Raw genomic sequence first — 17,005 nt, 5'->3', positions numbered from 1 at the left:
TAAACATCTGGGAGATGCAAATCAAAACAACAATAACTTACCATCTCACGCTACAGTGACTGGCGGGGATGTAGGGAGAAAGAACTCTCATTCACTGCTGGTGGGAATGCCGTCTAGTCCAGCCTTTATGGAAAACAATATGGAGATTCCTCAAAAAACTGGGAAGTGAGCTCCTCTATGATCCAGCTATACTACTCCTAGGGATATACCCTAGGAACATAAAAAATCCTACACAAATACCTTCTATACACCTATGTTCTTGCAGCTCTATTTGATGGCTGACAACAAATGAGTGGCTAAAGAAACTGTGGTACATACACACAATGAAATGCAGCTGTCAGGAAAAATGAAGTCATGAAATTTTCCTATACATGGATAGATATGGAAACTATTAAGCTGAGTGAAATGAGTCAGAGGGGGAGAGATAAACACAGAATAGTCTCACTTATCTATGGAATTTAAGAGAAATAGAAGATAGTATGGTAGGGACCGGGGTAATAGCACAGCGGATAGGGTGTTTGCCTAGCATGCGGCTGACCCAAGAAATCTCCGTCATCCCACGTGGTCCACCAAGCCTGCAGGAGCAATTTCTAAAGCCAGGAGTAACCCCTGAGCGCCACTGGGTGTGGTTCCCCCCAAAAATGATAGTATGGTAATATTACCCAGAGATCAGGTTCGAAAGGACCAGCCCATGATATGAAGTTTACCACAAAGATTGGTGAGTGCAGTTGAGAGAAACAGAATGCCTGTCTGGAAGATAGGCAAGGGTCAAGGAGGAAGGAGATAAGAGACATTAGTAGTGGGAAAGCTGTACTGGTGAAGGGGGGTATACTTAATAAAGATATTAAGAAACAAAAATAATAATAAAACCTTACAGGGCTTATTTGGCATCTTCTTTCTCACAGAACTGGGAAAGAAGGAAATTGCAGGTCCCAGGTTCTGTCCTGCCTCCATTTTTTATTTTATGTATTCATTTGAGAACAAGTAATTGAGATTTCATTATATTTTATTATTTTTGTGCCATGCCTGACAATGTTTAAAGGTTACTCTGGTCTCTGCAATCAGGAGTTACTCCTGGTGGTGCTCAGAAGACCATATGTAATGCTGGGTTGAATCCAAGTTGGCTGCATGCAAGGTAAGCAAGCTCCCTACCTACTGTATTAGTTCTCTGTCCCCTATATATAATCACCATGAGATATACAGTGACAAAGTTGTTCATGACTGAGTTTCAGTGATAACAATGTTCCAAAACTCATCCTTCACCAGTGTACATTTCCTATCATAAGTGTCCCCAACATCCCTCAGGTGTTCTTCCACCCCACCCCCACCTGCCTCAATAGTAGACATTTTTCTTCTCTTTCTCTCTCTTTTCCTTATTTTCTTTTAGGCACTGTGGTTTGCAATAATGTTGCTGAAGGGATATTTTGCATATTGCTTTACTTCCTTTCAGCACCAACTTGTCTAGAGTAATCATTTCCAACGATCATTGTCATAGTGGTCCCTTCTCTGCCTTAATTGCACTAGGCCTCTCTTTGTAGCAAGCTTCCTACTATGGATTGGTCCTCCTGACCCTTGTCTTTATTATCTTGGGTATTATTATCATACTGTCTTTTTAAAATATATACCCCACAAATGAATGTGATCATTCTATGTCTATCCCTCTCTCTCATTCATTTCACTCAGCATCATACTCTCCTTACTATTTATGTATAAGAAAATTTCATGATTTAATTTTTCCTAACAGCTGCATACTATTCCATTGTGTAGATGTACCACAGTTTCTTTAGCCACTGATCTGTTCTCGGGCAGTTGTGGTGTTGCCAGATCCTGGCTATTGTGAATAGTGCTGCAATGAACCATAGAAGCGCGGATGCCTTTTCTGTATTTGTTTGGGTCCCCTAGGTTTTATTCCCAGGAGCAGTATTGTTGTGTCTAATGAAAGCTTCAATTTCTAATTTTAAAGGAATATCTATATTTTTTCCAGAAATACTGGACCAGTTGACATTCCCAGAAGAAGTGACTGAGAGTCCCTTTCTCTTCATATCCACACCAGCACTGGTTGTTCCTGTTTTTTGTTTGTTTATTTTTGGGCCCAAACCCATAAGATGCTCAGGAATTATTCCTGGTGGTGCTCGAGGGACCATATTGGATGCTTGGGATCAACCCAGATCAACTGTGTGCAAGGCAAAAACCCTATCCACTATGCTATTGCTCCAGCCCTGTTCTTGTTCTTTATGATTGTGCCAGTCTCTGTGGTGTGAGATGGTGTCTTGTTGTTTGTATTTGCATCTCATAGATGATTAATGATATGGAACAATTTTATATGTGACTTTTCCTACCTCCATTTTAGAAGACCTCTGGCCTTTGATATTGGTGTCTCTGTCCTCTGCAGTAAAACATAAGGTGTCATTTTCAAAGATTCTGTGTCCCAAAAAGACAAAAGAAATTCAGGTCAAGAGATTTGAATGGAAATGTGAACTTTTTTTTTTCTTTTTTGAATTTTGATTTTTGGGGCCACAGCCAGCCAGCAATGGTTTGAGTTTAGAGGTCATTCATGGAAGGCTCAGGGGACCATATGAGGTACTGGGGATAGAACCTGGGTTGGCTGAATGCAAGGACAAATGCACATCCCTTAAAATGCAGACATTTTTAAGAGCCAAAAAATTTGGTTTTAATTTCCAACACAGCAAAAAACTTTCTCAGTATTAGAAAGTTAATGGGGCTATATATATGGCTAGTAGAAAATGGGGGGAAAATCGAATGAGAAGCAGTTTCAGGAATGGTAATGAGTACAAGAAGAAAACAAACCTGGGGTAATTAACCAGTAGAGTTGATCTGTACAAGGGACCCTGTAGGAATCTATATCAGGCATCAGAGGCCTCAGATCAGGGAGCAGGTCACTTGTCTGAAGTTGTGTCCTCAATCCAGGTTGTTATTGTCCTGAGATATTCCACTGTTTACTTAGTAAGGCTTTCCTCAGTTCTGCCACTCTCCAGGGAAGTAATTCTCATGGCCGGGAATGGCCCTTCACACTCTGAACATGGCCCACTCTTCATCCATGTCCTTAAGATATAACCCATTCTCATTACCATGGGGAAGAGTATGCACTGGCGAGTGAACACCCAGGCTAAGTGCTCACTGGGATGGACAGCATCTCCTCTCCTGAGAACTTTGCCTGTAAAAAACACCCCATGCACTGTATCTCCAATCCCAGGTGAAGGAGTCTAAATCAGGATTGCGCATGAAATAATCCAGACCAGGCTGAGGGTGAAACATATATAGTCCGGCAATCTTCTACCTCATATCTCCTGCAAGCTGCCTGCAAGAATTGTTTTTATTGAGTACAGAGACTACCCCTAGGTGGAACAGTAAGGACCTAGTAAGGGTAGATAGCTCAGGCTACTCTGAGCCTGTCCCTCCCAGGTTTACAAATAAAACAATCTTTGTTTTGGGTGAAACCAAGTTGTAAACAAACAGATACAAAGAAACCAGAGATAATCTTTGTTTTAGGTAAAATAAGGTATAACCTGCACTTGCCAGTTCTCAGGAAGACTCTGTCCAAGTCAGAGAGCTGATGACATCCTCTCTGTCCTCCCCTAGTGTAGTGTCCTTTATCAAAGATTCTACTGCCTTTATGGGCTAGAGAACAGAGGGCAACAAGGGGGTACCACAGAGACCCACCGTCTGGGATGGGAGGAATGTGTGCAGCTTCTCTGCTTCTGGCTCCTGGGCAAGATATGGACAGCAGGGTCTTCCTAAACTTGAAACAGAGCATCCCTGCCTCAATGGTGCCATCTAATCTGATGTCCAGCTCTGAGGAACACTGAGCTGCTCTTTTTACCACGTATTAGCAATTTACTTTCCTCAAAGAAGAGTTGCTTCCTCAGGTCCAGGCACTCTGTGTCCCTCCTTCAGCTCTCTCCACTAGTTTTCCCCCCTCGACCTGAAAGTCTAGGTTTTCTGCCTACTTTCTTGTCAGGGCTCTGACCAAGAATTGTCTCTTCCAGTCATGTTGTATGAGGGCTCAGACACAGAAGGACACATAACAGTGAGATTCATTGTATTTACAGCCAGTCATACTGTGCTGGTAAATGTTTAATACCCAGTGAAAAGGAGGGGAAGCAAGCTCTAACAAAGCATTTGTTCAGTTTTGTAGTATAAATATTCTCATATTCTCACCCAGGCCTGTGTCAAGCAAGCAAGGCATCCTCGCTGAATAAGTCAGACAGGAAGAGATGTGCACAAACAACTTTCACATGTAGGATCCAGCAGACTGCAGCTCACTGTCACTGGACCAGAATTTTCCCAATATTTTTCCATCTGACAGTATGTAAATCTCCACTATCACTTCTGTGAAATGAGGAGGGCAGGACATTGTTTTCCTTTATTGATGATAATTCTTAGGTACCCCATATAGCTGGTTGCTTTGGTAGAATTGCGTGTTGATTTAAGGTGTGTGTGTGTGTGTGTGTGTGTGTGTTGTGTTAATACAGATCAAAATGCAGATAAATTTTTAAAGGAAATATTTGATAACTTATTTTCGTGATCTTTACAAAGCAATCATAAAAATAAATAGAAAAATCATAGAGAGGAGTAAGAGAGAGACAGACAGCGAGAGAAGTAATTTAGAGATCAGGCTGTTTTTCTCAGAACAGATCTTACCAAAATGTCTACAACAGGCCTTCTCAAGACATGGGGATTGCATGGGGATTCTTTTGGACTAAAGTCAGCCATCAGGCTCATGAGAAACTTTTTTACATTCTATGAAGTACCCCAAGAATAAATGTCGGAGGACTTTACAAAGAAATAGGACTTCTATCTAAAATGGACATTCATCTATGGGCCAGGGCACATCTAGTTTAAGAACATCTGGTTCTCATCCTAGGATTCCACTTCTTTTTGAAGCCCCAGGCCCCTGTCCTCATTCCTTAACTCTGGATATTTTGCTCCTGTTTTGCCAACAGGTTCTACAATCCACATTCTGATAGATTCTCTATATGTATGGTGCTACAATCTTTTCTTTGGTTTTCTGATTTGCTTTTAATTGCTTTTAAATTATTTTATTTTATTTTTTCTAGCTATTTTGGATAGAGGGGAGTTTGGGAGTTTGGGCAGTGCTCAGGAGAAACTTCTATGTGTATGTGGAGAAGGAGAGAGGATCAAATGCATTAGATTTCCTTTCTTTCTTTCTTTCTTTCTTTTTCTTTCTTTCTTTCTTTCTTCTTTCTTTCTTCTTTCTTTCTTTCTTTCTTTCTTTCTTTCTTTCTTTCTTTCTTTCTTTCTTTCTTCTTTCTTTCTTTCTTTCTTCTTTCTTTCTTTCTTTCTTTCTTTCTTTCTTTCTTTCTTTCTTTCTTTCTTTCTTTCTTTCTTTTTTCTTTCTTTCTTTCTTCTTCTTTCTTTCTTTCTTTCTTTCTTTTTCTTTCTTTCTTTCCTTCCTTCCTTCCTTCCTTCTTTCCTTCCTTCCTTCCTTCCTTCCTTCCTCCTTTCTTCTTCTTTCTTTCTTTCTTTCTTTCTTTCTTTCTTTCTTTCTTCTTTCTTTCTTTCTTCTTTCTTTCTTTCTTTCTTTCTTTCTTTCTTTCTTCTTTCTTTCTTTCTTTCTTTCTTTCTTTCTTCTTTCTTTCTTTCTTCTTCTCCTTCCTTCCTTCCTTCCTTCCTTCCTTCCTTCCTTCCTTCCTTCCTTCTCCTTCCTTCCTTCCTTCCTTCCTTCCTTCCCTTCCTTCTTCCCTTCCCCTTCCCTTCCCCTCTCACCTTCCCTTCCCCTCTCCCCTTGTTCCCTTCCCACTTCCCTTCCCTTCCCTTCCCTTCCCCTTTCCCTTCCCTTCCCCTTCCCTTCCTTCCCCTTCCCTTACCTTCCCTTCCCTTCCCCTTCCCTTCCTCCTTCCCTTCCCCTTCCCTTCCCTTCCTTCCCTTCCTTTTCCCCTTCCCTTCCCTTCCCTTCCCTTCCTTCCTTCCTTCCCTCCCTTTCCTTCCTTCCTTCCTTCCTCCCTCCCTTCCTTCTCCTTCCTTCCTTCCCTTTCTTCCTTCCTTCCCTTCCCTTCCTTCTTTCTTTCTTTCTTTTTTTGGTTTTGGTTTTTTGAGCCACACACGGCAAAGCTTAGGGGTTACTCCTGGCTCTGTGCTCAGAAACTGCTTCTGGCAGGCTCGGAGACCTTATGGGATGCCAGAATAGAATCTGGGTCAGTCCTGTCAGCCGCATGCTAGGTAAATGCACTACCACTGTGCTATTGCTCTGGCCCGCAATAGATAGAGTAATAGATAGAGGTAAACCCCCAGAAACAGGCCAGGAAAGAGAGTTTCTTTTTGTCTCCCAGGGCCCAGAAGAGATAGTTAAGAGCTCTGTAATAATTTTCTGAGCAATCGCCCTTCCCACTGCTTGAGCACAATTGAGTTCTATGAAGCTCCAGCTTAGAATGAATATTAGTAACAAGAACCTATGATTAATATTCCCAATGCGTGGCCCAGACACTTTCATTTCTGAGACTGTTTTGTTATGTAAGAATCAGGTCCATTACATACTCTAATACCCACAAGTGAGTAGAAAAAATTCTAGGGTCCTCAGGGTTTTTAATCCAATAGTAAGGGAAGAGCATTCCTTGTGGAATCAATTTTGAGCGAACCATGGGTGACAAAAATAAAGTTGCTTTTGGATCGTGCCCAGCAGTGTTGCTAGTCCATTGTGTGGATTTGGTGATTAATGGGGGAATAGCAGTTCTCTGCGACCAGTCTAATCTGCAGGATTCTTGGAGCTGGCTCTGAAAGTAGCAGAACAGTCTGGAAGGAGAAAGGCCAACCCAAGGGAGGGTTCACTTCAATGGCTCTGAAATTGTGGTGAAGACTGCAGTTAAAAATGCATTTTTTAATAGGATGAGATACATTTGCAAGACAGAGTTATTCCTGAGTCAAAATTTCATGGGACAGATTCCCATTCCCTTTCATAGTTCATGTCAAATCTCCCAGGCCTTTGCATGACTCACAGAGGGAGGAAACCACAGCGCGCGCACACACACATGCACACACCCCCCCACACACACACGCACTCCGCCCCTGCCTCTCTGGGAAGGCAACAGTAATAATCTATCACACTAACCCAGATTACATCCTGTGATGTTTCATAGTGAGAAAGAGAGCCCTGACTATGGGCAGGAGCTATGGACAAGTACTGGTTAGTACTGGTTGGTTGCCAGTGGCAATGACATGGCTCCAGGGGACAAATGTTCAGTTAGTTCCTTAGAGGAAAAAATCCTGTTAAAAGATATTATTGAGGGGGCTGGAGAGATAGCATGGAGGTAAGGCGCTTGCCTTTTATGCAGGAGGTCATTGGTTCGAATCCCAGCGTCCCTTATGGTCCCCCGTGCTTGCCAGGAGCAATTTCTGAGCATGGAACCAGGAGTAACCCTGAGCACTGCCGGGTGTGACCCAAAAACCACAAAAAAAAAAAAAAGATATTATTGAAGGGCGGGGCCTGAGAGATAGCTCAGCACTAGGGCATTTTGTCTTGCATGCAGAGGGATGGTGGTTCGAATCCTGGCATCCTATATGGTTCCCCAAAGCCTGCCAAGAAACGATTTCTGAGAGCGCAGAGCCAGAAGTAACCCCTGAGCGCTGCCGGGGTGTGACCCCAAAACCAAAAACAAACAAACAAACCAAAAAGATGTTATTGAGAGCTGAATGAATATATAGCATCTGTATACACTCCTATCAGGTAGGTTCACAGGTCACAGAAATCTTTGATCTAATCCTTGCCTGTTGCACAGCTTTGAATTGTTTGCTTCTCTCAGGCATGCAACATTTACTTATTTGCACACCGTGTGTGTGTGTGTGTGTGTGTGTGTGTGTGTGTGGTGTGTGTGTGTGTGTGTGTGTGCCGAGAAGCTGCCTCTGCCACCGAGCGCTGCAGCTGGTGATGATGGCGCAGAAGCGCTGAGTCACTGGCTGTTTAGTGGTTCTTACATCAATGTTTCCATTGTCCTTTCTTCCTTTCGAGGCCATTTAAGGAAGGGGCTTTTACAGTGGTTCTGTTCAGTTCTATTTTTTGCCTCCCCACTTAGAAAAATCGGCTGTGGAAACCGCAAGGGGGGTCGGGGGCTTCTGAACAAAGAACAGGAATCTGGCGGGCTGCTGAAACCCGCAGCACCCCAGATTCTCACTGGGAAGGCACTGCTTGATTTTTCTGCAGCTCTCCTAGATGCTCTGCTTTCACTGGAACTGCACAGTTTAACTACAATCTCGTAGGATCTGTTACATTTTGCCCTATTTTAGCACAAGTGTAACAGGTAAGTGCTAATTATTATCTAGTGCGACATAAATTCTTGGAGCTCTAATCTCTGGAGAGGCAATTCAAATTTGTTTCCTTTTAATATTTTTTAAATTGGGGTACTATAAAACATTCTGGAAAATGTGGGGGGCACAACTAAAAAGCATAAGGGATAAATATTATCTATAACCTATCATGCAGGAAATATTAACATTTTTGCTGTGTCATTTTTCTGGTTGGAGAGATAGTACAGCAGGTAAGGAAGGGCACTTGCCTTGCATCTCGGTCAACCCAGTTAGATCTTGGTATCTCATATGGTTCCCCAAACACAACTAAGAGTGACCGATCCCCAAGTATTACCAGGTATGCCTCTCTCCTCAAATAAAGTTTTTGATGCATCATTTTTTTTGATGGATCATTTTTTGTATTTATTACATAATTTGGTTTCTAATGCATACTTTAAAGATTATACTTCAGTGTTGTCATTAATCATAATCTAGAAGTCTACAACTAATGCCAAAAAGCATGACTATATATTTTCTTTAAAATTTGTTCTGGGTCTTTATTTTATTTTCTGCCTCTGCACTCAGGCGATCACTCTTGGCAGAGGGGTCAGGGCACCTTATGGAGTGCTTAGGGATAAACATGCAAGGTGAACCACTTTAACCCCCTGTTCAATCTCTCTGGAGGATCCAATCCATGAGTATATCTTTAATTATTTTAGGTGTAATGGCTCCTCTTTCTCTTTCTAAACTCTTTTTTTTTTGGCGGGGGGGGGGGGTAACATCTGTGCAGTGCTCAGGGTTACACCGGGCTCCACGCTCAGAAATGGCTCCTGGCAGGCATGGGGGATCATATGGAATGCCGAGATTTGAACCAATGACCTTCTGCATGAAAGGAAAAAGACTTACTTCCATGCTATCTCTCCGGCCCTCTTTCTAAACTCTGTCTTGCCAAGATAACCCCAGCTATAGGTCCCCTAGCTTCCCTCCCACCTCTGCAAGATTTCAAAAGTGTCCTCAAGTGATGTCCACACCACTTGCCCTTTTGGCTTCTGAGAATCCCTAATGTACATCTACCTGGGCCAGGGAGTCTTAGTTTTATTTAAAAAAAAAAACTTTATTAATTGTTTGATTGTTTGGTTTTGGGGCCGCAACCGGCAGCAATTCAGGGATTACTCCTGGTTCTATACTGAGAAATCACCCCTGACAGGCTGGGGGCCTATATGGGATGCCAGAATCGAACCAGGGTTCCTCTCTGGTTTGTCTGCATGCAAGGCAAATACCCTATCATGTACTATCTCTCTGGCCCCTGAGGAAACATCAGAATCTCCTGGAATGATCCTGACAGAGCATGAAACCTCTTCTCTGACGTTTTAGGTTCTGAGGCCTGACTTGTGGGGGATGGATGCTAGATCCCCAGGTCAAGTGGCACTGTCCCCAGTGAGATACTGATTGGCCTAGGGGAAAGGACAGATTCTGGCCCTTGCCCGGGGTTTCTTGGCTCCATATTCCTTTCCGTCAGTGTGTTTATCTTTCTGCCAAACCCCTTCCTTCTGATTTGCTACTATTGTTGGCTATCTACTCGTATCACCTATTAACACCATGGACAGAAATTTTTCCTGAGGTGCGTGCCATAGCACAGCAAGTAGGTTATTTGTCTTGCATGCTGCCGTCCTGGGTTCAATTCCCGGCAACCATTTTGGTCCCCCAGCATTGTCAGGAGTGTAGACCTAGGAAAAACCAACCTTCAAGCACTGCTGGAAGTGGCCTCAAAAATAAAACAAAACAAAAAAGGAAATTTTTGTCTATTGAGAGGCTTGGGGTCATAGAATTTGAAGGCCCCCTGAGAGGAGATGCCAGAAGGATTTGTGCTGTACTCTTACCACGTCACATGCTTTAAAAGAGCCATCTCAAAAGGAAGTGCACAGATGCGCAGACTATTTGGAAAGGAAGTGACACATTATCTCTCTTCCCAACATCTGGTAATTCCTTGAAAGACAGTCATAGCCCCTGATAGTGCTGCTGGCTCTCTAGAAGCCTGTGTCTTCTTTCCCCAGGGAGGTGGGTGTGGGGGGATGTCGAACCAAGGAAGACAGAGTCTATTTTTGGCATCAGCTCAAGGGAACGCCTTGAATGGGGAGGTAAGAGCTGGGGAAGGGGGAAGAAGGGTCACTGCGTGCTCTTCTGGTGAGCCAGGAATGCTGCTTCCTTCCTGCTCCAGCCCTGAGCAGCAGTTTCTTTCTTTCTTTCTTTTTTTAAATTTTTTTATTTTGACCAAAGTGGATTACAATCCGGTTTCTTCTTAAGTTTCAAATGTTCCATGGTGAATTGCATAGATTTAAAAATGCCATGGCTGGACACAAGGGGGTGGGAGGTATGGATTGATTATACAGAAACGGAAATTAGGCCAAAGCCTGGGTGTGGAGCTCACAGCAAAGGAGGGGTGGGTTGCGTCAGGTTAAAGTGGTTATCACAATGTGCTATGGAATGACCATCCAGAGATACTGAGTAGCTTCTAGAATCCCATGTTTGCAGTCCTCAGGCATCCTCTGGAAGCAGAATGCAACATGCAGAGATAATAAGAGAGCTGTGTGCTCGAAGTCTGGCTTCTCCTAGTGACTGAGTTTGCACAGGAGAGGAAAAACAAAGCTTTGAACTATGTGAGAGATCGAAGGGCAGGGGTCTCCCTCTTCAAGAATCTGGGCCAACGGCTCAATCTTAAACCTAGGTCTGGTGAAAAGCAAGTCCTGTTCTCATTGAGCGAGCAGGATGGGGAGGGCACCTCTGCCTCCACCTGTGAAAGTGTGCTGTGCCCGACTTTTTGTTTTGTTCTAGCCAGGGCACTGTGGTGAAAGCATCCTGGGAATCGGCCTGCAAACAGAGAAAGGGCATTTCCTTGATGTGGGTTTCCTGTTTAGGTCTGCGTAGAAACCCAAAAGGATTGCTTGGCCTCATAAATCCTCTAGACATTACTGATGTAGATGTTCTGGCTGAATGCCATGGGAAAAATTGCACAAAAATAGAAGACCGTGAGGGAAGCACATTCTCTCTCAGGGGTCTGGGTGGGTTTCGGGCTTCTTGTTTTTGGATCTGTACCCAGAGGTGGGGTGGGGTTTGAGATGTTCATACAGGTTCCTTCCCACCCTGAAAATATTCTCATATTACATTTGCCTCTCAAGGCTCTCCTAGAACTCATACTGTCCTACTCAGAATGGGGTTGGCTGGGGTAGAATCTGCTGAGCTACTCACCAAATACTAAATTGGCTGAACGTTTCCAGAAAAAAAAAAAAAAATCAGAACCCGAACAACAACAACAACCAGGAAATTTACCTAGAATTTCTTTTAAGGCCTTTGCAGAAAGAAGGTCTTTTGAACTCTGGTAATTCCCAGAGTTTCCTAAGCACTCAATTTCATCCCTATGCCCCCAAAATGTGACAGGAAGCTGGAACAAATAGTAAAGGTGCTTGCCTTGCATGTGGCTGATCTGGGTTCTCATATGGACCCCAGAGCACCACCAGGAGTAATGCCTGAGTGCAGAAAGTAACCTCTGAGTACAGCCTGGTGTGGCCCCAAACCTAAAAAACTAACTACAGTTAGTAGGTCTTTCTCTACTTTAACTGCACTCTGCTCTTTGTGTGACAGGCTTCCTACCATGGACTGGTTCTCCTACTCCTCATCGCTATTGCCTCTGAATATTAGCCCCACATAGTCTTTTATTTTTCCTATGTCCCACAGAGTTAGTGAGGTTATTCTATGTTTATCCCTCTCTCTCTGACTCATTTCACTCAGCATAATACTCTATGTCTCTCCATATATAAGCAAATTTCATGACTTCATTTTTCCTGATGGCTGTATAGTATTTCATTGTGTAGATATTTCTCCCCACATCCAGGCCAGCACCTAGTTGTTCTTTTTCTTTGTGATGTGTGCCATTCCCTTTAATGTGAGATGATATCTCTTTGTTATTTGATTTGCATTTCCCTGATGATTATTGGTGTGAAGCATTTTTTTTCTTTTTTTTGGGGGGGGGCCACACCCGGAGGTGCTCAGGGGTTACTTCTGGCTGTCTGCTCAGAAATAGCTTCCTGGCAGGCACGGGGGACCATATGGGACACCGGGATTCGAACCAGCCACCTTTGATCCTGCATTGGCTGCTTGCAAGGCAAACGCTCGCTGTGCTATCTCTCCAGGCCCGCATTTTTTTTCATGTGCCTTTTGACTATCGACTATTGCATTTCTTCTTTGGAAAAAATGTTCATTTCTTTTGTCCCATATTTTTGATGACAGTTAGATTTTTTTTTCTTGTCTGGTTCTGCCAGTATCTTGTATATCTTCGATATGTAGTCCCTTATCTGATTGGTGTTGCGGTAATAGTTTCTCCCATTCTGTGTGTAGCCTTTGTCTTCTAGTCCACTAATTTCCTTGAGGTGCAGAAGAGCTTCTGAGTTTAATGTAGTCCCATTTGTTTATCTCTGCTTCTCACTTGTTTGGACAGTGGTGTTATCCTCCCTGAAGACTGCCTTTAGTCTCAATGTCATGGAGTGTTTTGCAATGTTATTCTTATGTACCCTAAGGTTTCAGGCATGATATCCAGTAGGTCTTTAATCCATTTTTATTTGGACCATTTGATGTTAGATAGATGTTTAGACCTTTGATAGCATAGATAGCATGATGTTTAGATAGAGCCTTTGACGTTTGCTTTTTTTGCATGTGGTTGATCATTTTCCCAAAACCACTTGTTGAAGAGGCTTTCCTTCCTCCACTTTGTACTTTTTACCCCCCTTGTTAAAGATTAATTGGTTGTGTACCTGGTTGTATACCTGTAGTCTCAAGAATACTCAACTCTATTCCATTGATCTAAGGGTCTTTGTTCCAATACTATGCTGTTTTAATGACTATTGCTTTATAGTACAATTTGAAGTTAGAAAAGTGAATGCCTCTCATCTTTTCCCAATGCGATTGCTTTAGCTGTTGCGTGGGTGTTGATTGTTCCAAATGAATCTTCAGGAGTGTTTTGATCTACTTCTTTGAAGAATGTCTACTGGATATCCTTAAAGGAGATCGCATTGAAAATTATGACAATGCTTTGGAAAGTCATTATTCCTCATTTTAATGATTTTTAATCCCTTCCAATCCATGAGGCAGGGTATATGTTTCCATTTTCATGTGTTCTCTTTCATTTCTTGAAGCAGTCGTTTTTGTAGTTTTCTTTGTATACTGTCTTTCATTTCTTTAGTTAAGTTGATATCAAGATACTTGACTTTTTCTGAGGCACAATTTGTAAATGGAATTTTTTTTGTAATTTCTCTTTCTTCTCTTTAATTATTTGTATGTAAAAATGCCATAAAATTTTGAGTGTTAATTTTGTAGCTGCCACTTTGCTATATGAATCTATTGTTTCTAGAAGCTTTTTTGGTCGATCCTTTAGAATTTTCTAAATATGTCATCTGCAACAGCGAGAGCTTGGCATTCTTCCTGTCCTATCTGGATGCCCCCAAAGCCCACATTTTCATACATATTCTGTGGCTGAATCCAGAAATCCACTTGAAGTCTGAGGAGATAGTTGGGTGGTAACAGCAAGAAACAGGATTTGTTACCTGAGTTTTCTTATGTCAACAATGCTTTGTTTCAGTGAGAGCATTTTTCATTCCCTTAAACTGTATGTCTTGTGTTCTGTTTTTTCTTTGTCCTTGTTGGCATTATGAAAATTTGTGATGAGGCTGGAAAGATTTGCTTTAGTGGTAAAGCACTGACTTTCTATATGTGAAACACTGATTCAACACACACACACCAACACACACACACACAAACACACACACCCCTACCCTAAATAACTTTTAAAATAAAATAAGAAAGTTTTCATATTAAAGTAACATTTTGGAGGAGTGAAGCAGTAATATGTATTAGAGTAACATTCAATTAATCTCCTTAGACTGGCAAAACTGGCGTTCTAATATTTTAAGCAGCTTTTCCACAAATGTGGATAAACCCATTACTGCAGCAACATTTTTCTCTCTCTTTTTTTTTTTTTTTTTTTTTTTTGGTTTTTGGTTTTTGGGTCACAACGGCAGCACTCAGGAGTCACTCTGGCTCCAGGCCTCAGAAATTGCTCTGGCAGGCTTCCGGGAACCATATGGGATGCCGGGATTCGAACCACTGACCTTCTGCACACAAGGCAAACGCCTACTACCTCCATGCTAACTCTCCGGCCCCGGCAACATTTTTCAAGACAAGATTTATTCTTTAGAATTTCACATTGCTCTAGTCTTATAACTTCTAGTAGTTTGTCTATAGGCCTCATTCTTTTGAACATATCCTAAGTAAATAATCAGCAAAGGAAAGTTGCTTCCCATGGCCCTGTTCTGTTATTTCTTTCCCAAAACTTGCTTTTATAGATCTTAAATTTTATCTCCTTTTCTCTGACTGACTCTTAATTGATTGTTCAATAGTGCAGTGAGAAGTAAAAACAATATGAAGTTTTAAGCTTTCTGGGGTCAATAATCTTTAAAACACTAGTCTCAGGAATATAGTTCAGAGTGGAGTTCTGTGGTCAAACAAATTCAGAAAATTCTTCTATCTTTGAGAGTCACTGTGCTTTTTAGCATATTAAAGACTCTGAACATTCCTGCAATAAAGAAAGCCATGTTCAGACCAGGGCTGTAGCTGATCAGAACACTTGCCTTGCATGTGAGGCCCTGAGTTGGATCCCCATTACTGCCAAATGAAACAAAAGAAACAAAAAGAAACACGTTCGACTTACCTCAACATTTCTCAACTTAGTAATCAAGAAAATACTTTCCATCTTATATCTGTTGCAAATTTTCTCAAAAATTGTCCTTTAACCACAAAATATCAAGTTCACTGTCCCACATTTAGCAGCTGGGGAGACTAGATATAAAATATGCATAAACACGTAGATTTTCTGTGAAAGGGCTGCTGGGATACTTGGACAGGCCAGGGGCAAATCGGGGTCACCCCACTTTCAGAAGTGAATTCCCATCTCTAAAGCCACAGACAGCATTGTTTTCCTTCACCCTGGATTCCTAAGAAGGGGAAGTCTGCTCCACTTATTTGACCAGTATAGAAGGAAAAAAAAAAAGGGCCCCTCAGTAAAACACATCTTTCTTGATTTCAAAGCTACAGTAAATAATAATATTGAGACAACCCCCCCCCCTTTTTTTTTCTAGAGAAACCAGGATGGCAAATATACCTAACGCAGAGGCTGGAATTATTTCCTTTGTCAGCCAGCCCAGCCCACATGGATAGTCTTCCAGATACTGGCCAGGAAGTAAAGAAACAACAAAGCATTAGGAGGACTTCTTTCTTTCTTTCTTAAAGAGCTTGCAGCTTAGAGACAGATGACTACATAGATTGATGTTACCTCAGAGAAGGGCCCCTATAAGTCCAGGGAATGGGGAAGATGTCTAAACTATAAACATGAATCTTTATTGACTTCCTTATTCGGGAACAAATCTTTCTGCCTACAAATGTCTAAACACTGGGTTCTGGTCCAAAGACCAAAAGATGAGCTCCTGGGAGGAGGGGGCAGCTGTGGCTGCCTGCTCTCTGCCTTCTTGACACTGAACACAGACTCCAGGTGGCTCTAGTGGAGGAAATCCTGTGGGGTGGACACAGAAAAGGGTGGAGTCTTTGGGAATAGAACTTGAACCAGTCATCCAAATAAGAGAAAACATTCTTTGTTTTAGAAAATACTAGGATTTTCCCCCTCAGAGTTAAGTGTGGTAACTATTTAAGAAGATCAGGTAGTGACACCTTACATAAGAATCTATATTGTTATCACTTGCTACTAGTGAATTACTTCTCCTTTACTTCTGTAGAAAGATTTGGACATTTGCATAGACTCTGTCATTGTCTGGGATCTTTGGAGGGATGGTCAGTGTTAGCCAGGAGTACAGTTGTTCATAATACAGTAGTTTCAAAGCATTAAATGTTCCAATACCAATCTGACCACCACCCCAATTTCCTACCTACCACCATGGGTGCTTGCGCTTTTGCAAGCATAACTAATTTACTTCTTTTTTTTTCACAGACCCTTCCCACTAATTTACTTCTTTTTATTTGTTACAACATAAAGGCAAATAAAATCATCAAAAATTAGATCAATAAGGGACTGGGGTTGGAGCAATAGCACAGTGGGAAGGGCATTTGCCTTGCAAGAGGCCAACCTGGGTTTGATCCTTGACATCCCATATGGTCCCCAAGCCTGCCAGGAGTGTTTTCTGAGCATAGAGCCAGGAATAACTCCTGAGCACCTCTGGGTGTGGCCTCAAAACAAAACAAACAAACAAACAAAAAGGACAGAAACTACAGCACAATGGGTGTGGCATTTACTTTGCATATGGCCTACCTGGGTTCAGTTTTTGGCATCCCATGTGGTCCCCTGAACACTGCCAAGAATGACCCCTGAGCACTGTCAGGTGTGGCCCCAAAACAAAAAAATAAATAAAAAACAAAAAACACTTAGATCAATATGGATTAATTTGTAATAATTGTTATATCTCTCAATAGTATTACTAATTCTTAGTCATTGTTTTAGAATTTACCAGGCTGTTTGTGATGCAGTTGAACATTCTATGTTACTGTTTAGGCTCACTGAGCTTGGTAATCAGTGATGTACTTTCATCAGGTTTGCTGTGATCATACTGGGCTGATTTCACTATAAAATTCTGGAAAGTCCATAACCACATGGTCCAGGTTCTAGAGATCTGGGACAGATTAGGGAATTGGC

Source organism: Suncus etruscus, chromosome 7, assembly GCF_024139225.1.
Source record: "Suncus etruscus isolate mSunEtr1 chromosome 7, mSunEtr1.pri.cur, whole genome shotgun sequence".
In the NCBI taxonomy this organism is placed as follows: Eukaryota; Metazoa; Chordata; class Mammalia; order Eulipotyphla; family Soricidae; genus Suncus; species Suncus etruscus.
This window is presented reverse-complemented; position numbering follows the sequence as displayed.